This window comes from Halichoerus grypus, chromosome 13 (assembly GCF_964656455.1).
Source record: "Halichoerus grypus chromosome 13, mHalGry1.hap1.1, whole genome shotgun sequence".
Lineage (NCBI taxonomy): Eukaryota > Metazoa > Chordata > Mammalia > Carnivora > Phocidae > Halichoerus > Halichoerus grypus.
In genome coordinates, this window is record NC_135724.1 from 83,519,814 (window position 1) to 83,542,585 (window position 22,772).

General features: G+C 45.8%; 1 pseudogene; it reads right to left on the reverse strand.

Moving 5' to 3' along the window:
* Positions 1 to 2,350: 2,350 nt before the first annotated feature.
* LOC144379756 (tubulin beta chain pseudogene) lies at positions 2,351 to 5,629 on the reverse strand (annotated as a pseudogene).
* Between the last annotated feature and the right edge of the window lie 17,143 nt (positions 5,630 to 22,772).

Genomic DNA, 22,772 nt, shown 5'->3' on the forward strand with positions numbered 1-22,772 from the left:
TCTGGGTCTAAAGACCTCCCTAGTCCTTTCCCACTTAATCTCCCTTTCAATCTCTGTGCTTTAGCCACACTGAGCTCTTGATACTGTTTTTTGCCCCAGGGTCTTCGCACATTCAATACCCAAAACACTGTTTCTACCTGTTTTTTCTACCTGACTGACATCTACTTGCATTTCCAATTTCAATTCAAATGTCCCTTCCTCCTGAAGCCTTCCTTGAAACTCACATACATTCAGAATCCCCTCTTTTGTACAAGCAGTACCCTATGGACTTCCCCTTCACCATTTGCAATTTCAGATTTATTTGTGTGAGTCTTTGCTTGATAGCTCTCTTCCTTATGCAACTAAAAGCTCCATGAGAGCAGGATCTAGGGGACCTTGGGTTCACCATTGTGGCCACCTGGCCCATAGGGGTGCTCAAGAATGATCAGTTTCTTCTTCTCTATTCCCACTGGTCTATAGAAGACCTCCTTCTGGGCGCCTGGGTGGCTCAGTTGGTTAAGCGACTGCCTTCGGCTCAGGTCATGATCCTGGAGTCCCGGGATCGAGTCCCACATCGGGCTCCCTGCTCGGCAGGGAGTCTGCTTCTCCCTCTGACCCTCTCATGCTCTCTCTGTCTCATTCTCTCTCTCAAATAAATAAATAAAATGTTTAAAAAAAAAAAAAAAGACCTCCTTCTTTGACATATTTTTTAAATTTTGAATGCAAAAAAATGCATTTATAAGTTCTGATGTTTAGGATTTTCCATTATAAGGACACCAAACTGGAGAACATATCCCATTGCTTACCCTTTCAGTCACAAGTTGAAATATATTTTTACAGATGGCTTGGGTGAAAGGCAAACCTGAAAACCTGATCTCAAATCTTCCTTCTTCCACTTGCTAGCTGTGTGACCTTGAGCAAGGCATTTTACTTCTCTGAGCTTTAGCCTTCTCTTCTGAACATTGCTCCCTACCTTTTAGGATAAACTGAGACATGGTACAGGGTCCAGCTGCTACCTGACACACAGTGGGTACTCAATGAATCCTGCTTGCTCGTCTGTTCTCAGATGCAGGTTAGACTCCTGCCACGTTGCTGTCTGTCAGGAACAGCAGTGAGAGACAAGCCTCGGAGAAACATACCGGTTTAATCGCCTCACCCTCCTGCTGCTGACCTCACTGGGGCCAAGGCTTGTTTGCCTTGGAAGATGCGCTGATGGTTCCCAAGGTGGTTTGTTTAACTGATGGCCTTTGAGGGCTGGGGCTAGGGATCAGGAGACCCAAAGGCTCCTGGGCAGGTCAAAGGGGCTTGGCAGACAAGTTGGGACAGAAGCCTGGTGATGCATTGATCCAAAGAGGAGTGACTGCTTAATCTCTGTTGCTTTTGGAAAGATGGCTCTAGGTGCCACCTCTATAGACGGGGAGGTCTTCTAAGTCCTTGTTGATGGCTTGAGCATTTAAACATGCTGGACGGGAAGAAGCATATTCACAAAGGGGGCAGCTTTAGACAGTGATTCACAGGCCCACAGGGTTCCTGGTATGGTGTCCCCTCTGTTCCAGATGTTGGATGGTGGACATTGGTAATGGGGCTTCAATTGGTGCATCTGGCCCAGATAGGCATGTAGTCTCTTCCTTCTTATCCATCACCTTCGTTAATTACTATCTGTTGGACTCCCATGGTGCACTAAGCACCAAGACCTAGATGCTGTTGCAGCTGGGCTCCCCTATCACCTTGGTGTGCCCCTCATAAGCAAAGTGCAAATTGAATTATAATGTTGAAGGCATGCAGGGACCTTATTAAAAGGAGTCTTATGGGGCAATTATGTCGCTAAGTAATCATCTTTATACTTTGTCAATCTTATAAATTTGGTGGTTGCTCATCATCCATCTATCCATCTGCCATCCATTATCCACTTTTCCCTTATCCCCTTATTCATGCGGGTACTCCTTTACTTGTTCACCCACCCTCCATTGACTTATTCATTTATTCACACATCCAGCTAGCCAGCCATTTGTCCATTCCTCCATATTTTATGTGTCTACCCATCTACCCATCTATCTCTCCCCCTTTCTATCCATGCAGCCAGCCAGCCATGCATTTATCCATCCATCCATTCATCCATCTGTCCATCCAGCCCCCCATCTGTCTGTCCAACCACCCAGCATCCATTCAGTCGTTCACTGACTTTCTCCTCTATTCTTTAATTAATCATTCCTTCAGTGGACTATGAAAATTCTCTAATGGTGGCATTTGTACCACATGTGATGTCAAGACAGGTAGCACAAGGACCCACGGAGACATGACTATTGGAGAACAGGTTGTGCGTGATACAGAGTTCACACAGTCTCCGCACTTTGCCGGACACCAGACAGCTCTAGGCCACTTCCTCCTCAGACTCATCCTCGTCCTTGGCGGTGGCGCCCTGGTACTGCCGGTGCTTGGACACCAGCTCGTTCCTACCGCCCCCGGCCTCGGAGAGCGCCATCTCGTCTGCGCCCTCGCCCGTGTACCGGGGCAGGCAGGCCGTGCACCTGAGCACAGCCGTGGCGGTGAACTGCTCCTAGATGGGCCCAAACAGCTCCTGGATGGCCCTGCTGTTGCTGCTGGAGGGGGCGGGAGTTTAGCACCCCGGGGATGGGGTGTCCCAGACAGCTGTTCCAATATTATTGGGGATCCACTCAACAAAATAGCTGCTATTCTTGTTTGGGATGTTAGGCATCTGCTTGGGCCCATCCTTCATAGACACGCGGTTCCCTACGGTGGCAGCCCCGGTCAGGTAGCGGCCGGGGCGAGGGTCACAGGTGGCCATCGTGTTCTGGGCAGCCACCATCTGTGGGGGGAGCTGGGGGCACCGTCAGGGCCCGGTACTGCTGGCTGGCCTGGCTGGCCAGGGGGGTGAAGCCGGGTGTGACGAAGGGCAGGTGGGGGCAGGGGACAGCGTTGGCAGCCAGCTTGCCCGGGTCAGCATCGAGCTGGTCAGCAGAGCACAGGCAGGGGGTGTCCCCGCTCATGCTGGCTGATGCCAGGAGGTGGAGGTCCCCTGGGTGGGCGTGGTCTGTTTTAGGGTTCTGAAACCCATGTCACTGAGGGCCTCCTTATCAATGCCGTAGGTTTCGTTCGTGTGTCCTACGAGCTGGTGGAACAGGTTCCTTGACTTTGAAGGTGAAGTGGATGCAGTATGTATAACCAAGGGAAGCTGGCAAGTTAACCTGTCACTTCAAAATCTTTAGCCCCTTGGGACGCCTGAGTGGCTCAGTCGGTTAAGCATCTGCCTTCAGCTCAGGTCATGATCCTAGGGTCCTGGGATCGAGTACCGCATCGGGCTCCTTGCTCCGCGGGAAGCCTGCTTCTCCCTCTCCCTCTGCCTGCCACTCCCCCTGCTTGTGCTCAATCTCTTTCTCTGACAAATAAATAAATAAAATCTTTAGCCCCTTTTACACTGTCTGTTGGGTTTTTACCTAGCTCCCTTTTCTAGCAACCTGACTTCTAGAAATCAGCTCGGAAACAACCCACATATCCAACCACAGAGCACTATTCAAATGGGTCACGGCACATGCAAACAATAGGGTACGTGCAACTTTTGAAATGCAAAAGGCAGAAGTTTATGGGCCGATCATGGAAAAGAGTTCAAGATATATTTTTAAGTACAGAAAATCAAGCTGCTGATCAGTGTGTCTGGTACAGTCACTCCATGAGGGGGGTGTGAGATGGACGGATGTAACCACAGCTCTCCCCTAGCCGGGGCAGCTCATTCCTTTGTTTGGGGCTGCAAAGAGAAACTTTCTAGAAGAACCAGGGTCAGCTTCTCACCATTGCATCCCCCAAACCTGGAACAGTATCTGGCGCATGGTAGGCCTTCGATAAATATCTGTTGAGTGAAGATATGGATGCATGATTAAACAACGAACTGTCCTTATTTACCTGGGGGCACACAATTAAAGGTTTTGGGGGTAGCCTTTTGGCTTCTATTTTATTATATAAAACACACGAACGTTAGAATTTAAAAACAAAGTAATACAAATATATATATATATATATATATCCCTCAAAGCGTTCAGCCTCCCCACTCTCCTGGAAGGGATTACACACTTGGGGTGACATGTCTCCGTTTATCCAAACTGTTTCTCAAGTCGTCCAATTAGGGAAGGAGACCTTCTGTGTTTGCAGCTTCCCCTGTCCCACAGTGGGGAATGCCAGAGCTGTTGGCGAAAAAAACAGCCGCTTGTGTGTGTGTGTGTGTGTGTGTGTGTGTGTGTGTGTGTGTGTGTGTTCCAGCCCAGGCGCTTAGGCCTGTAAAACCCAGGACCCCCTTTCTGGGGTAGGAGCCTACATTAGGGAGCTGTTGACAGTCCGTCCGCCACCGCCCCCCCCCAGGTATGACCTCTTACACAATGCCAGGGACAGCTCAGCAGCTTAGAAAAGGGAAGAAAACAAACAGAGAAGTCAGCAGAGTCTGTTTGTTCTGAAGAAACTCAAGGTGGCGTTTGACAGTAAACCCCTGCGTGGTCCTTGTTTCCAGTTTCTAGCGAGGGAGGGAGCTGGGAGGGAGGCAAGGGCAGACGAGCAGGTGGGAGGGAGGAGGGCAATAAGGGAGCAGGTGGGGGGCAGAGAAAGGGTGCTGCTGCGTGGGGAGCACCTCCTTCAAAGACTGTAGCAGGGCAGGTTGTCAGGTGGATTGGGGACCTTTGAGGGAAGTAGTTTGGGACCCGTCTGTCAGCTCTTGGGGCTCAGGGACTGTGTCTGAATCCTCTGCTTTATTCACCTATTTATCCATTTGGTTCTGGCCTTCCTTTCTCCTTTATTCTCTCCCTCCATCCTCCTCCCTTTTTACCCCTGTGTATTGAGAGCCTACGATGTACTGAGCACTGCTCCGCGGGCTGAGACTCTGGTAGCAAACAAATCAGTTAAAGACCTTGCTGTTCCCCAGCTCTCTGGTTGTGGCCACACAATACAAAGCGTATCAAGGGGCTGGAAAGATGGAGATGAGCTATAGAGGCTGGGTAAGGATGAGGGGAGTGACCGGGGGTGGGGTGGGGCTTTCTGTGGACTTCAGAAGAGAGACCTGAATGCAATGAAGGAGAGAACCGTGCAGTTCTGCGGGGAGAGAGCATTCTCGATACACTGAGGAGACCATGCAAAGACCCTGAGGGGAGAAGGCCTGGAGTGTGTGAGGACCAGCAAGATGGCGCCGAGGCCGGAGCAAAGAGAGCGAAGGGCAGGTGGGAGGCAGTGAAGTCAGGGAGGAGGGCTGGACCCAGACCGTGCAGGGCCTTGCAAGCCATGGTGTGAGGAGCTGGCTGGAGGGTTTCCGCAGGGCAGGAGTGTGATATGGTTTATGCCTTAGCAGGACAGCTGGGCTTCTTCCCAAGGTGCCATGAGGGCTAGCAGCAGACGCACAAACGCTGAGGTGGCGTGAAACAGGGTCTGGGGTATGGTGGTGCTCCGGGGGTATAACCTGAGACCATCGTGGTGGGCTTTGGGCTGTGTCAGCGTGACAATGGGATTGGTGGCCTGAAACATGGAGACTATCATGGGAGGTCCTAATGGAGACCCAAAGTGCTTCATCTTTTCACCTCCAGGCGCCAAGCACCTCTGAGGCTTTGTAGATCCTTGTAGCCGAGATCACGGCGCCGTGGCTGTTGGCATCGGACATGCCTACCTGAAGCTCTGCAGCAGTCCCTAGCGTCTCTGAGCGTAGTTTGCTCGTTTGTAAAATGGGTGGAATAGGACCTAACCCCAGGGTAGGTGTAAGGACTAACAGAGACGACTCAAGTGCCCAATGCGGGGCGTCCTCTAAAAGCTCAGTATGCGACCTGTGCTCTCCCCAGAAGCATCAAGGGACAGTCAGTTACTCAGTTTATAATATTTTGTAGAAAAATTGTCTTCACCTAGAGTGATGCTTGGGTTTGTTTGGGTTTGTTACGGCCGTCCTCTATACCTCTTTCTTTTGGGTTGTGTGAATTGCCTGAAAATTGGGATTCCTGTGGAAGGTACTGGAATTGTTGTTGTGTGGATTCAAGAGTTGGAGGAAATCACTTCATATTCTTATGTTCAGTTCCTCTAATGCTATGAGACAATATATTCCAATCACTTTGTGGGAAAGTGGAGGAAAAACCCACCACTGTCAAAACACTACTAACAATGCTAATAACAACAGCACCAACACCACCACTAAACCATCACCACCATTGTGCTCATCACCACCACCATCACCTCCACCACCTCCACCTCCACCATCACCACCACCACCACCATCACCATCACCACCATCACCACCACCACCACCATCACCATCACCACCATCACCAACACCACCACCATCACCATCACCACCACCACCACTATCATAACCATCACCACCATCACCACCACCACCACCACCACCATCACCACCATCACCAACACCACCACCACCACCATCACCACCACCACCACTATCATAACCATCACCACCATCACCACCACCATCATCATCACCATCACCACCATCACCATCAACACCACCTCCACCAACATCAAAAATACCACCAATAATTACAACATAGAAAACCAGAAAACCTAATTTTTCTGTCTCTGAAGATAACTCTTAACCATCTGCAAGCACCATGCTAAGTGGTAGGGAAACAAGAAGGAGTAGTATGCAGTCTTTGACCTCAAGGGTCTCATCATCAAGTGTATAAAGCTAAAATAGATGATCTGAAACAGGCAAAGTCCTAGTAGCATCCAGTGGGAGAGACAATACACACCTAATTGGGATGGGACTACATGAGCATGGGTCATTTTGATGGAAGAGGTAGAATTTGAGAAGAACCTTAAAGGGGATGTCAAATCTTGTCAAATCCTGTCAACCCTTGACCAGGAATGGTAAATGGGATGTTCCTATTCCATTTCCTCTGCCAATGGTAGAGATCCACAATCCACCCCAGCAGACTAGCTGAGCCAGCAGGTGGCTCTGGAATCCACCTCAGTGTAGGGCTCCTAGCAGCCCAACTACCTACAGTGGCCCTCAGGATAGACCTATCTGCCTGCCCTAAGTTAAGAGGACAAGTGCCTCGGGGCAGATACCTATCTTGTTAACTGTTACATCCCCAAGGCTAGGCCATGGACCTGGCTCAGCATGGCTTTGAGTATCATTGAATGAATGGATAAATGGGGAGAAGAAGAAGATGGAAAAAATGGGGTGGGCAGAAGCCAGGAAACAGGACGTTGCAGTGTGGGGCCTGGCAACAGCCCCTAGCCTGTAAAAATGAATGAAGAGGGCAAATAGACCCTATTTTTGATGCCCTTGAATGCATCCACTGAAGACATTTGAGAAGTAAAATAGCATGACATGAATTACTCATATAACCTGGAGATGGGCAGCATAATAGTCCAGTGACAGTTGGGAAAAGTAGGCTAGAGACACTAATAATAGTAGCTCATGTTTCTGTTCCCTTATTGTGTTGGGGGCTGATTTTTTTTTAATCTTCACAGTAATCTTTTGAGTTAGGTGCTGTTGAAATTGCCATTGAACAGATAAGGAAACCGAGGCATGGAGAGAAAAGTAACTCACCGGGAGTCAAACACACAGTAACCGGTAACACATATCCCAATGGGTTAAATCTATTTCTGAATGAAACTGAGCAAATCTTCCCCACCCCCCGCCCGCCCCGCCCCACAATATTTTAGCTACATTTTTGTTATTTCCGGTTAGAACCAAAGGATTCGTTCCCCGCTTTCTGTAGCAGCGGGTGGGTGGGGGGAGGCGAGAAACTCATCTTTTATGAGTCTAATGACACCTATTCCGCCTCCTACCCGGATGTCTTTTCCTGAAATAGGATAGGGAAGAAATTAGAACAGTTCACAGATAGCAGGGGACTAGCGCTGGAGTTGGGGAGCCGAGTTTGAATCCTGGCCCATCTATCATGCTCTGGGTGACCCTGGCAGCCACCTTGGCCACTCAGCTTCAGTGCTACTCCCCCTCTGTCAGGGCAGACATGCCCTTCTCCCTTCTGCTTCCTGGGATCGATCACAGTGAAGAGCACTGAGTCTGTTGGCAGGCATGCAAACACTTGGTCTAATGTGCGCATACATAGATCCTGTGGTCTCTCTGTCCTTTGTGGCAGGTACCGTGTTCCTAATGACATTGTTATTTCTATGACCATTATTATGATTTGATGTTTGACTTCTGAATGCATCCAGCAAGTAGTTTGCCGGGAGACCTCTGATGCACGCTTCCCATCCTCCTGCCTCCCTGTCCTTGGTTCCAGCCACTGTTCAGTGGGCAAGTTCTAGGCGGGGTCTGACCACATTCCAAGCAGGTGCAATGCACAGGGCTTCACCTTGGACCCACTCTGTTGGACCTCTCGCTTCTGGCTGCAGGTCTGTCCTTCGGATGTCACAGCATGGGACGCAGCGGAGAATGCATCATCCTAGGAATGGCGGGAATTTTTCACCTGTTCGGATGGTCTTTTGCTCAAGGAGGGATGCAAGTGTGAGATACCTCCTGAAGACAGATGGGCCCAAGGTCCATTTCATTTGGTTTCTCAGACATGATTGCTGCCTCGTGGTGGCCGGCTCCTTGGCAGCCCATTCTTGTCTTGGTTCTTTCCTTCGCGTGCTCCCTGGGATCACACTTGCCACCGATGTACTAACGCATATATCTTGGCCTCTGTCTTCTGGGGATCCCAGGCTTAAGTAGGGTTGAATATAGAATTTGGAGGTTGGATTATCCCCACTGCCACTCCCACATGTATCCCCCACTAAAGGGCCTGGCCCAGTGTCTCACACATAACAGGTGCCCAATAAGTAAGGAGGGCATGAATAAATTAACAAATTAACATATTAATTGGATGCTGGTATCTCAAGATCTTAGCACAAGACAAGTTGGATTTATGGATCTAGATGGCAAAATATAGTGGTTTTGGGTCCAGGCTTCAGAACTGAGAAGCAGGATTGAAATATTAGTTCTGCAACATAGTAGCTGTTCCCTCATGTTTAGTAACCTGGCCTCTTTACACCTTGACCTCCTTGTCTGTAAAATGGATCAAATAGTTTGTCACACACAGAAGGATTTAATGACATCCTCTATGTAAAGTACTTGGCACATGGTAATCAATCAATGAAATTATTATTCTTAGTAATAATAGTAGTACAGGTATTACATGAAAAAGAATATATTAAAAAGCAGTAGGATAAGATTCAGAAGGCATATGTGTGATCTGGGGCACATTGCTGAATGGCACCCCACCCCCCCCTTTTTTTTTTTTTATACAGGGATAATAATTTCTACTCCATTCACATTTTATGTGGTAATTTGGAGAGCACTTTACAAAGTATAAAGGAACAGTTGTAGAGATGGAAGGGACTTTGTCTCCTCCGTGATACTGGAGGTGGTTGGTGCCATCCAGAAAGTGTGTCTTATGGCTGAAGAAAGGTCACCGTTTGGGGAAGATGGAAATTCATCTGTCATTTCCGAAAGGTGATCTCCCTCCCTGAGCCCCGTGCGATCGCCTGCTGAGATGTAAGTCTTCGGGAAATGTGAAGGGAAAGCAGGTTCCTGGAGTCCTGAAAGGGGAAACTGGCCCCATATTTCACATGTGGCTTAAGCCCATTATGGCTGATGAAAACAGGATTTTTAAAGGACATGTTTCTTTCACCCTTCCACCTCATTCAATGGACCTTTGGCCAAGAGCTGGAGGTGTTGTGTGCAGGCAAAGAATGCCTGGTATTTCCTGCGATGTCGATGGATTGAAACATAGGAGGGATTTCTTTTTACCTCATCTGCAGAGTAGAAGTAATCATGCTCCTCCTTTGATGACATGTTATCAACTTGGAATACACCAAACACCTCTCTTGTTTCGTTGTATTGCATTGTGTTGTATGCATTGTATTTTCCCTCTTTGTCCCATTCCCCATTCTCGTCTCCCTCCCCACTAAAGGCATCTAAAGGCATTCACGTTCATATGTCTGAATACGCCCTTAAATATTTTCCCTTTAAAAACATACAGTAGGTTTTTGTGCATGCACTCATTTTACATAAGAGTCCATGAGCTGAAAATCTCATTTTGTTAATTTTTTTTACTCAACACTATGTAGTAAAACTCTCCTTGTCACCATATGAACATATTAAGTTACATGCGTACGTGTCATGTGTATATGCATTTGTTCCTAATGCATAGCGCTCTGGAGTGCACCTGCCCCGCATTTTCTGTATCGCTTCCTTAGAGTTGGGCACCTAGGTTGCTTCCAATTCTCTACCATGACCAGCACTGTAAAGATCTGCGTTAAGATTTTTCCTGTATGGGGCGCCTGTATGGTGGCTCAGCCGGTTAAGCGGCTGCCTTCGGCTCAGGTCATGATCCCAGGGTCCTGGGATCAAGCCCCGCATCGGGCTCCCTGCTCGGCGGGGAGCCTGCTTCTCCCTCTCCCTCTGCCTGTCACTCTGCCTACTTGTTCTCTCTCTCTCTCTGTCAGATAAATAAGTAAAATCTTTAAAAAAAAAAAAAAAAGATTTTTCCTGTAGGCAGTTTGTTGGATCTTAATATACATCTTACTTAAATCAGGATAGATTCTATTCAACTCATGTTGAAACGAAGATGTCAGAGCCACTGGGTGGGTAACTTTGCCCAAGCCCCTTGCCCTCCATGATTATATATTTTCCTTCATTTGTATAAAGATGAGGTTTGGATGAGAAAATCTCTAAGGGTTCCCTGCATTTAGATTCCACTACTCATTTTTAAGCCAGCTGTGTTTATCAAACAAATGGAAGAAAAGTTGGACAAAATATGGTAGTCCATCATCCAAATATTTGGAAGTAGCCAGATGTTTAGCATCTTGTAGACACCCCTAGGAGGCTTTTGCCAGTGTTCTGAGGTGGCTTTCTCAGGAGTATTTGTGTTCTTTTAGGTTTCCAAGAATTCTATTCCTCTTTCTCTCAGATAGTTGATGTAGATTCAGGCTTGCAGGGATCCTGCAGTCCCTTAAGAATTTGGGCTTCAATTTTGTTCAGTGTAGGGCTGCCATCCCTATCTATCTATCCACCTGCCTACCTGCCTACCTACCTACCTGTCATCTGTCTATTTGTCTATCAATCTATCGTCCATAGATCATTTGTCTACCTATCATATCTATCATTTATTTACTTAATTATTTATTTATACATTTATGCAGGGGGGATTCAATATTTATGGGGTTAGTGAGAACATTGACTTTGAAACCAAACAACATGTTTCAGACAGATGTGTGTTCAAATGACTAGCTGTTTGACCTTGGGCCAGAAACCGCTTCTTTTGACCTTGGGCCAGAAACAGCTTCTTGATACCTCAGTTTTCTTATCTACATATTACAAAATATTGGCTTACTATGAAGATCCCATGAGACGATGTGTAGAAAGAACTTAGCTTGGGACTTGACTCAGAATAAACCCTGTAGTAGTTTATACATGCACAAAAAAAGCTCACAAATATTTTGACACTCTTCCTGTGGGGAAATGATATCTATGGGGTCTTCCAATTGAATCTGGGTGGGCTTGTGACTGCCTTGACCAGGAGGGTATGGCGGAAGTGATGCCATGTGACTTCCGGGGCTGGGTTCTAAAAGGTAATACAACTTTTGCCTTATTCTCTGGAACGCTAGCCCCTGGGAGAGAAATCAAACTACCCTGAGGCTGCCATATTGGAGAAGTCACTGGAAGACACTTGGGCTAACAGGCCCATTTGAACCCAGCCTTCCAGACATTGTCACCAAGGTTCCAGACACTTAGAAACAGACTCTTTAGTCCCAGCTGTTCAAGTCTTCCCACAGGCCAGATCTGCCCGAGTCTTGACTCACGGAATGCATGAGCATGATAAAGCGGTTCTTGTTTTATGCCTGGGAGGTGGATTGTTATGCAGCAGCGAGAATGAGAGCACCCCGAACTATTAGTATTATTCTACTCCTTCAAGACAACACTCAGATATCATGTCTTCTGGGAAGACATCTTATTTTTTTAAGCTTCACTGATGTATAACTGACTAATAAAACTGTAAGATGTTTACAGTGTAAATTCTGTTATTTGATGTATGGATACCTTGTGAAAAGACCCCCACCATTGAGTTAGTTAACACATCCATCACCTCACATATTTATCCTTTTTGGAGTGTGTGTATGAGTGTGTGTGTGTGAGAGAGAGAGAGAGAGGGAGAGAGAGAGAGAGAGAACAATTAAGTTCTACTCTCAGCAAATTTCAGTTACACAAGACAGCATTATCAACTATGGTCACCATGTTATACATTAGATCCTCAGAACTGATTCATCTTATAACGGAAGGTGTGTACCCTTTTACCAACCTCTCCCTACTTCCTCCACCCCCGGCCCCTAGCAACCACCATTCTACTCTCTGTTTCTATTAGTTTGACTTTTTGTTTTGTGTAAGACTCCACATATAAGTGATACCATGCAATTTCTCTTTCTCGGTCTTGGTTATTTCACTTAGCACGATGCCTTCCAGGTCCATCCATGTTGTTACAAATGACAACATTTCTTTCTTTTTCAAGGCTGAATAATATTCCAGCGTATGTACACACCACATTTTCTTGACCCATTCATCTGTTGATGGACACTTAAGTTGCTTTCATACATTGGCTGTTGTGAATAATACAGCGATGAACATGGGAGTGCAGATAATACTTCAAGATAATGGTTTTGTTGGGAAGACATATTCTAACATTCATAGTGTCTGATATATATTCAGTGTTTTCTGTGTGCCTGGTACTGTGGTAAGAGCTTTATAGGTATATATTCATTTAATCTCACGACAACCCTGTGCCGTAGGTACTATGCCACTTATATTTTAGAGATGAGGGAATAGAAGCTTAAATAATTTCCCTGAGGTCATGTAGCTAACAAGTTGGTAAACTTGCATTTAAACCCTACTCTTTCTGACCCACATAAGGAGTGTTCATGACATGACTCTCCTGTACATTATACTTATAAAGACAGCATTTATTTCGGGTTGCTTGTGAGACATTGACTGTGACACTCGATCCGAAATTATCCTCTGTCTCCTACTTCCCATTCGAAAACTAACCAAGTTTTGCCAGAGAAACAATCGGGTATCAACTCGTCCAGAGGCAGGGTTAGGGGGTGAAGCTTCCCAGAGAAATCCAAGAGAAAGGGAGCTTTAAGTTCCCATCCCCGGAAGGGCAACTTCTTTGCAAAGGTACGCAATTTCCTAAAATGGCAAGAGCCTCCAAAACTGAGGGAGCTCCCCCAAATCTAAAGGCGTCTGATGCTTTGGTCTGAGCAGGTCCGGAAATGGCTGGAAGACTCTTAGGCCGCTTCCCCTCCCCCACCCCCTACCTTAAATCCATAACCTAAGTGAGCATAACCATAAAGCCGCTAATAAAAACATCTCCACTGGCTCTATTTACCCAGCTGTGCATCTCAGGCTCTGCCGCTGACATTTTTAATACTCTCTCATTTCTTTGTCTTCCATGGGATTCATTTGAAGCAGCCTACAGGGGAGGGTGTCGCTGAGGAAACAAAACCCAGGCCCCCCAGGCCTCTGATGGAAGGGGCTGGAGCATGCTGGGAAAACATATCCACCTGAGGAGCACAAAAGACCCCAGGAGTAGAGGAAGCTGGCCTGGGGCCAACCGGAGGTATCAGAGTGGCTGGGCCCGAGGAGGGAGGTCTGACGGTGGGCCTCAGAGCACTTAGCCTCCTGATACTAAGGCAAACAGTGATCCCGGGAAGCTTTGGCTGTGGGGAGAGCATCGCCCATTGAAGTCAGAAGGCAGCAACCATGGGGGGCTTCTGATTTTTGTAAACCTTTTTATAAATTTTAGTGTATCTCTAGGGGGGGGAAAAAACCCGTAAAACTTAAATGTGCAGCTTAATAAAATCACAAGGTGGACACCCATCCAACCATACCCAGGCCAAGAAACAGATCATCACCAGCCCCCCAGCAGTCTCCCTTCTGTGCCTCGCCAACCACTAGACTTGACCCTTTCCCCACATGGAACCCCAGTCGTGACTTTTTGCCTGGTTCGGTTACCGAAATGTTTTCTTTTGTGGTTGGTTTCTTTTGTGCAAAACTGATTGTGAGCTTCGTCTCTGGGGTGTGTGAAGCTGTTTGTTTATTGTTGGACATCATTCTGTTGTACGGATATGTTAGGATTCATTGATTGATTCCAGTGTTCCTGGGTGTTTGTTGCCAGTTTGGGATTATTGCAAGAAGTGTCACCATGAATATTCTTCTTCCTGTCTCTTGGTGCATTCATTTCTGTTAGGTACACACTTAGGAGTGGAATTGCTGGATTAAACTGTCTTCCAAAGTGTTTGCACCAAATTCTAGTTCCACCAGCAATGGTAAGAGGCCCAGTTGCTCCATATCCTTGCCAACACTTGGTATCATCCGTCTTTTTACCTTGTAGCCATTCCGGTGGGTGTGCAGTGGCATCTCATTGTGTTTTTAACTAACGTTTCAATGAGTACTGTTGAGCCTGAACACCTTTTCATATTTATGAAATGCTTGTTCAAGTCTTCTATTTTCCTATTATGTTATTTCTCTCTCTCTCTCTCTCTTTTTTTTACTGACTTGTCAAGCCATCTATATTCTGAAAATGAACCTTGACTAGGTTATAAGTGTTACAGATATTTTTTTCCATTCTCTGACTTACCTTTTCACTCTTAATGTGTTTCTTCACAGTCAGAAATCTTTAAATTAAATTATTTTGTTTTTACTTTTTCTTTTTTTTAAGCAAGCTCAATGCCCAATGTGGGGCTCGAACTCACAACCCTGAGATCAAGAGTCACACACTCTATTGACTGAGCCAACCAGGTGCCCCTAAATTTTATTTTATTAATCTTTTCTTTTAAGGTTGATTGGGGGGGGTGCATCTTCTTGCTTAGAAATTCTTCCTGGCTGAGTAGGAATTTTAAAAAATTCTCCTGTACTATCTTCTAGATGCTTTATTCACAGTTAGATGCACAGTCCACCATTTTGTTCCTCCATTTCCCCCATCATCCAGCCTTCTTCATCAATTTCACATCAGAATCCCCAAATTCCATATCAGAAAAGATGTGTACCTTTATCACCAAAAGTGATAGCACCACCAATAATATTAATAACCAAAATGGGTGTAGAACTTTGTAACACACATTGCCATCCATTACCTAATTTCATTTTTTTTTTCCCAGTCAACACTTGGAAACTGTCAGAGTGAGCATCATGAGGCCCATTTTAAAGATGGAAAGATTGAGCCTCAGAGAAAAGTAACTTCCAAGGTCACATGGCTCAAAAACGGTAGAACAAGGAGACTCAAATCCAGATTTGTCTGGCTCTCACATATGTTCTGTTTTTACTACCTCTTTTGATTAAGATGTGTTGAGGGAATCAAGCCCCCTCTTACTTACCGGGGGGCCATTAGAGAGTTTATATTTTGACTTGGCTAGGGAAGGCAGAGTTTCTTTACCAGTGTTCTTCTCTCATCCTCTGGGAAGCTGGAGATGATTGAGTAGAGGCTGGCTGGTCTTTATGCTAAATAGTGTAAGTAGCAGCCTTCACGAATCCTAGTTGCTGCCTCTGAGTATCAGGAAATGCCTTTAGAGTTTAGAAGCTAATGCCAAAGCAGGTGGATGAATAGCTGGTAGCTGCAAAAGATGGTGCATGATCACAATTATAGGGATTGGACAAGGGAAGTCTTCTGTGGGGGACAGCCTGCCATTGTTTGGGCTGCCAACACCCTCACTTCATCAGGGATGAGTATCTCCTCCCCTCTGATAAATTATTCCTGCCTCCTTTCTTGAATGGAAGCTACCTAGCCTAGTTCCCCACCATCTTGACTCAGGTGATTGGTGCCGAGTTGGACACATGACTTAAAAGCCAATGAGAGAGCTTCCCTGAGATTTTTTTCAGCTGGAGCAGGAAAAAAAAGTCCTGTCCCTATTTGGGTGAATCTGTGAGGGATAAGATGTTCTCTACCCCATGGAAGGAACTGGTTTACAGTAGAAGGGAATAGAAATGAAGACAGAATTTTTGAGTGACATTTGAGTTTTCCTGCTTCCACTTTTTCCTGAGGCTCACCATTATGCCTGACTTTCTTGAGTTGGGTGAGCCTTCCAGTAAATTTCCCTTCCTGCCTAAGCTAACTTCGGTTGGGCTTTCTGTCACATTCAAGCAACCCCAGAGCCTTGGCTGATCCACCATTTATTTTTGGACAATCAAAAAGCATGATGTCATTGATAAACACACAACTTCAGTTAAACTAATCAGATTAAATCCTTGATCTACTATTTATTTCTGGGTGTCCTTTGGAAAGTCATGTAACCTCTCTGTGCCTGAGTTTTCTGCTTAATAAAATAGAGGATGATGATGGAACCTGCTCAGAGGGCATGTGGGAAATCTTTGTGGCTCCCCCTCAGTTTTGTTTTAAACCTAAAACTCCACTTAAAAAAATAATCTTAATGATAATCACAGTACCTCGCTCTTAGGGCTGTTGTGAGGATGATTCAGAAGCTGGAGGCAAAGGTCCTAACATGTTGACTGGTACATGGTGCATATTCACTAAGTATTCATATTATCAAGAACATGTTGGGTCCAAGTCAAGGACAAGGGTAACTGAATTTGTAAATGTGCTTTCAATAACTATCTCAATTAGAAATTCCTATCCTGAGTTCTGTGGATTTGTGTCTACTTCATTTGGTAGATGGTATGTGGCTTTTATCAGCATTTCAAGGTAGTCAGAAATCTCTCTCCTCTTACCTCCTGCCCCTACCCCCCAAATTAGAAAGAATTATTAAAAGATGATTCCAGAGAAAAACTTACTGGGCAATCCCCATCCTTTCCTCTCATGTTATATTGGCTGATTCAGCTTCCCTCACTGGGCAGTGAGTTCCTCAAAAACATTGGCACAAAGTTGGCACAAAATCGTTTGTTGATGAATGAATATCAAGGGCTGGGATCATCTATGTGTCCCCAGCGTCTAGTAGGGAATCTAGCACAGAGGTAGTACACAGTCAACCTTGCAAGGATGTGTGGTTGGATAGTAGCAGACCAGGAAGGGTAGCCCTGTGCCCTCTCCTGCCTCCTAGCTGAATCCCATGGTCCGAAGCATTTAATTTAAACCAAGCCCTCACCTGCTTCTCAAACCCTCTGCTCCACGACACCTGGTATCTGTGGCATTGAGGCAGAGCTTTATATGTAAGGATGACCCTGGCTTCCACCTTGATGTATCAAGCTATCTTTTCAATCCATTTCTTTCTCTCCATGCTTCTTCATCACCATCTTTCTTAATTTATTTCTGAAAGCGACAGAAGCTAATATTTGCTGAGTGCATGCATGTTCCTATGTGCCAGACTTCTGAGTATGTGCTTGACTCATTTATTACCACAATATGGGAAAGCATGAATATCATCCCATATCACAGAGGAGAAAACTGGGGTACACTAAGGGTCTTCAGGACATGGTGCTGGGAAAACTGGATAGCCTTGTGCCAAAGAATGAAGTTGGACCCTTATCTTACAGCACATACAAAAATCAACTCAAGGGGCACCTGGGTGGCTCAGTTGTTAAGCGTCTGCCTTCGGCTCAGGTCATGATCCCAGGGTCCTGGGATCGAGCCCCGCATCGGGCTCCCTGCTCGGCGGGAAGCCTGCTTCTCCTTCTCCTGCTCCCCCTGCTTGTGTTCCCTCTCTGGCTGTGTCTCTGTCAAATAAATAAAAAAAAACTTAAAAAAATAATCAACTCAAAATTAAATTAAAGACCTAAACATAAGCCCCGAAACTGTAAAACTCTTAGAGGAAAACACAGGAGAAAAGCTTCTTGATATTGGCCTTGATAATACTTTCTTGGATATAACACCAAACATACAGACAGCAAAAGGAAAAATAGACAAATAGATTACATCAAACTAAACAGCTTCTTGCACAGCAAGGGGAACAATCAAGAAAATGAAAAGACAGCCCACAGAATGGAAGAAAATATTTACAAACCATACATCTGATAAAGAATTCGTACCCAGAATATGTAAGGAATTCAACTGCAATAAAACAAATAACTTGATTTAAAAATGGGCAGAAAAACTGAATAGACATTTCTCCAAAAGAGACATATGATTGGCCAACAAGTATATCAAAAAGTGCCCAACATCACTTATCATCATAGCAATACAAATCAAATATACGGTGAGTTATTATTTCACATCTATTACGATGGCTATTAATAAAAACAAAACAAAACAAAACAAACATAAAACCCCAACCAAACAAAAGATAACAAGTGTTAGTGAGGATGTGGAGCAAAGGGAACCCTCGTGCACTGTTGGTGGGAATGTAAATGATTATCACTATGGAAAACAGTACAGAGTGCCTCAAAAAATTAAAACTAGAACTACCCTATGATCCAGCAATCCTACTTCTGGCTATATATCCAAAGAAATTGAAATCAGGACCTCAAAGAGTTATCTGTGCTCCCGTGTCCCCTGCAGCATTATTCACCATAGCCAAGACATGGAAGCAACCTAAATGTCCATCAATGGATGAGTAGATAAAGAAAATGTGGTATTTACATACAATGAATATTATTCAGTCTTTAAAAAAGAAGGAAATCCTGCCATTTGTGACAGAATAGACAGACCTGGAGGACATGCCACTGAGTGAAATAAGCCAGACACAGAGAGACTACTACATGATACCACTTACTCATAGAGTCCTAGATGGTCAAACTCATAGGAACAAAGATGGTGGATACCAGTAGCTGGGTGGAGAGGGAGACAGGGAGGTGTTGGTTAAAGGATAGAAAGTTTGTTATGAGGGATGAATAAGCCCTAGACATCTACTGTTCAGCATACTGCCTACAGCCAACAGTACTGTACTAAATACTTAAAAATTTGCTAAGAGTGTGGATCTTCTGTTAAGTGTTCTTACCTAAAAATAAATAAATAAATAAATAAATAAATAAATAAAAAGGAGAGAAAAAGAAAAAAGATATAAGATTTCTAGTTAAAAATCAATGGAATGACAGCGAAGAAAGAAAATTTAACAAGTCTATTTTAAGTTTCTCCTTTAAAAAATTTTAATTTTAAATAAAATCGGGTAAGATCCATGGTTGAAGTATCTTGTGTTCTCACGTAGGATACTTTAGTTAAAACTAGTAATTTTGTATTACGTGTGTAGCAATGGATATATCCATGTATTTTGCCTTTTCTTACTCTGTGACATTAGCTGCCTAGGCTCTGTGTGCTTTTGAGTTTGCAATCTCTTTCATAGGTCTTGTTTTCCATAAGTTAGATTGTATTTTTAAAAATTTCCTTGTTATTTCATAGAGAAAGAGAGACTGTCCTGAGTAACAGGTGAGCCTAATTTAAAGGAGGGAATCTGAAGATCTCCTGCCAAAAACCGAATAGGAATTCACCAAGGGAAGCATAGGGAAAAGGATATTCTAAGCCAAGGGAACAGCATGTTCAAAGGCCCTCAGGCAGGAAAGGGTTCAACCGAAGAGCTATCAAAACTCAGTGCGGCTGGAGCGCAGAGACTCAGAGGCAGTGGGTTGAAGCAATGGTGGTGAGGTTGGCATGAGCCAGAACTGGGCTCCATTGGAAATCTGAGATTGAATCCTAAGGACCTTGGCAAGTCATCGATGTCCTTTAAGCAGGGGTATAACACGATTAACTCTGTATCTCTGCCTTCAGCAAAAACATCAGAGCTCGGGAGGTGGAAGGGGCAGATGATAATCAAGAGTTCAGTTGAGATACATTGGCCTTCACATGTGCCCATGACCTTCAGCTCTTGGCTCTAGGTGTAAGAAGACAGTGGAGAGAGTTGTAGTGTGGCTACTTACCTGAAGGAAGGTCCTGACTTTGAGTGGAAGGCTGCTGAGGGCGGCCAGAAAATTGAGAAGAAGTCATCTTGAAACTCACATTCTTCTGAAAGAAGCCAGATTGCCCCCATTACAGTCCATCTTGCATCTCCTCCCATGTGGAGCGGTGAGCATTTAATAGCAGGCATTCAACATAACAGCTCAGGGATTCACTGGGTCAGGAGGCACCTGTTTCTCCTGTTCCTCCGTGGAGTGGGGTGGGTCTGGGTAAAAACATTCCAGCTCCCCTCCAGGGTCCCAGGTTAAATTTTGAGGCCACTGAACCAAGCAAAGGGAGCAGGCTGAGGCTTAGAAGGAAAGCATCTTCATCACCTGTTAGCTGCTTACTTCCCTCCCCCAGCATATTCTAAATGCATACTTGTCATGGTTGCAAGGTGCTCAGGCCTTCTCCTCTGTCTGTTTCACACTTGCAGATACTGGTTTTCAAATACATCTGTACGCACACACAAACGAACAGGTGCGGCTGTGTGCTAATACCATTTTATTCATAAAAACAGGTGGCAACTGAATTTGGCCAATGGGCTGTCCTTGCTGACTCCTATCTCGTTTCTAACTCAAGGCCCTCAGGCTTCAGTTAATTCAGGGATAGTCGGGTGGCCCAGAGCACAAAGTAGCCTTGACTTTGAGAGATCAACACCTCCCAGCCAGGAGTGTGGTTGGGAAACCCCACCAAAACACACCCTAGCCTGGTTCCTGGGCCTTTCCTCTGTGCTCCTTGGGTATACTTCTATTGGAGGCTGTCATTTCTGGACTGCTTAGCATTTTCTTCTAGAAATATGCCGAAGACTGAGTGTTCTCTCAGGGTGAGAGCGGTGTCCCCGGGAGCTGGCATTGTAAGTGGAATACATGAAACATTCACCCCCATTGTGAATGATTCCCCTCCATTTTGGTGCAGGGATTTGGAGCACTGGCCCTGGATCTCTGCCGTATGGGGGCTTAAGAGAAATCTCAGTGATAAGATGTTTGCCTGGAAGGTCCTATCTGTATTGGGGAGAAGAAACATTCTTATTCTCAGAGGTGAGCCTCTGGGGGCTCACTACCCAAGTGAGGAGTGTTTGGTTATCAGTCAGCTGAGAGAACACAAGTCCTTTTTCCTGATCCTTTCTTTCTTTTTTTTTTTTTTTTAAAGATTTTATTTATTTATTTGACAGAGAGAGACACAGTGAGAGAGGGAACACAAGCAGGGGGAGTGGGAGAGGGAGAAGCAGGCTTCCTGCAGAGCAGAGAGCCTGATGCGGGGCTCGATCCCAGGACCCTGGGACCATGACCTGAGCCGAAGGCAGACGCTTAACGACTGAGCCACCCAGGCGCCCCTTCCTGATCCTTTCTATCTGGCCTTTGGGACCGTGGGTAAACAGCTCTGTTTACTGGAGCTTCTGCTCTTTCTTTCTTTGAAAACAAGTTAGTCCTCAACCTGGATGTGCACTTTTTTCTCCTTTAGTTTCTGGAAGCCTGGATCTGGGGAGATTTGTTAGGTGAGCTGTCTCAGGGGCCTGGTGGGAGTGTGCCTGCCCATCGTTAATTCTGGCTTTAGCTTCTAGGGCTCAGGCCAGCTTCAGGGAAGCACAGAGCAGCAGGTGGAGAGAGGGAGCAGTGGACTTGAACTTGGGTGGGTCAGGACCTTGCGTATGCACGGATAATGAAAGTGACCACCAATATTTACTGAGGACTTCCAAGTGCTGGACATGGGTCTAAGCATCTACATCTGTACCACCTCATTTTACCCTCTCAACAGCCTTATGAAGTGGGCATTGATACTCATCTTACTGTAGAGATGATGAAACTGAAGCACAGAGAGATTGAGTAACAGGTGCAAAGTCACTCAGCTCCGTCCGTGGTGGAGCTGCGATTTGAACCCCATGCCAGTGCTTTTTATTTAAAAATTTTTAAAGAATTTATTTATTTATTTCTCGAGAGAAAGAGAGAGACAGAGCATGAGCAGGGAAGGAGGCAGAGGGAGAGGGAGAAGCAGACTCCCCGCTGAGCAGGGAGCCTGAAGTGGGGCTCAATCCCAGGATCCCGAGATGAGGGCAGATACTTAACTGACTGAGCCACCCAGGAGCCCCTGCTTTTTTTGTTTTTTAAAGATTTATTTGTTTGAGAGAGAGAGAGAGAGAGAGAGCAGGGGGAGGAGCAGAGGGAGAGGGAGAGAGAATCTCAAGCAGACTTCCTGCTGAGCACAGAGCCCTGAGATCATGACCTGAGCCGAAATCAAGAGTCAGTTGCTTAAATGACTGAGCCACCCAGGCACCCCCAAGCCAAGTGCTCTTAACCAACCAGGCTGAAGCCGTCCCACCAGTGTCTGCTTTGTGCTTCTCCATCTCCTTGCGTCCTTCTTGCAGGGACCTCTCGGCGACCTCATGCCAACTTCACTCCCTCTGCAGCGGGGAACGTGGGAGAGCCCATTCCCCAGAAAGGGAACCACATTCTGGGTTTGTCCCTCTCTTCCTTAAAAAGGATCCCTGTCCTATGCCTCTGGCTTTGAGCTTGGCCTTGCTGCCCGCCACGCGACCTCACCGGATGCACCAAACATTCCTTAGGCGAACTCAGCCTTCCTCAGTGGTGTGCAAGTTTTTGGAAAGCCTCTTTTGGTGAAATCTCTACTCTCGCTTCCTAACTTGGTTCCGGGGTTAAGTCGGCCAAGAACAGTGACTCAGAGCTCGAAGAGACCTCCTCCGTAGATACCATGCAAATGAATAGGTGTGGCTGTGTTCAGATAAAACCCAGACAGCGTGGGATTTACTCTGTGGGGGCGTAGCTTGCTGACCCCTGGTCGAAAGTCATCCTTGGCTCTTCCCAGCCGATCAGCAAACATCTATGAAATGGACGAATGATTCCCCATGGCCAGAACAAGCTCCTGGAGGACAGTCCCGTATCTGTCTCTGCAGAACTCAGCACACTTGTTCACAATCACATGAATAAACTGTGAGAGCGCACACATTTAATGAATGGGTAA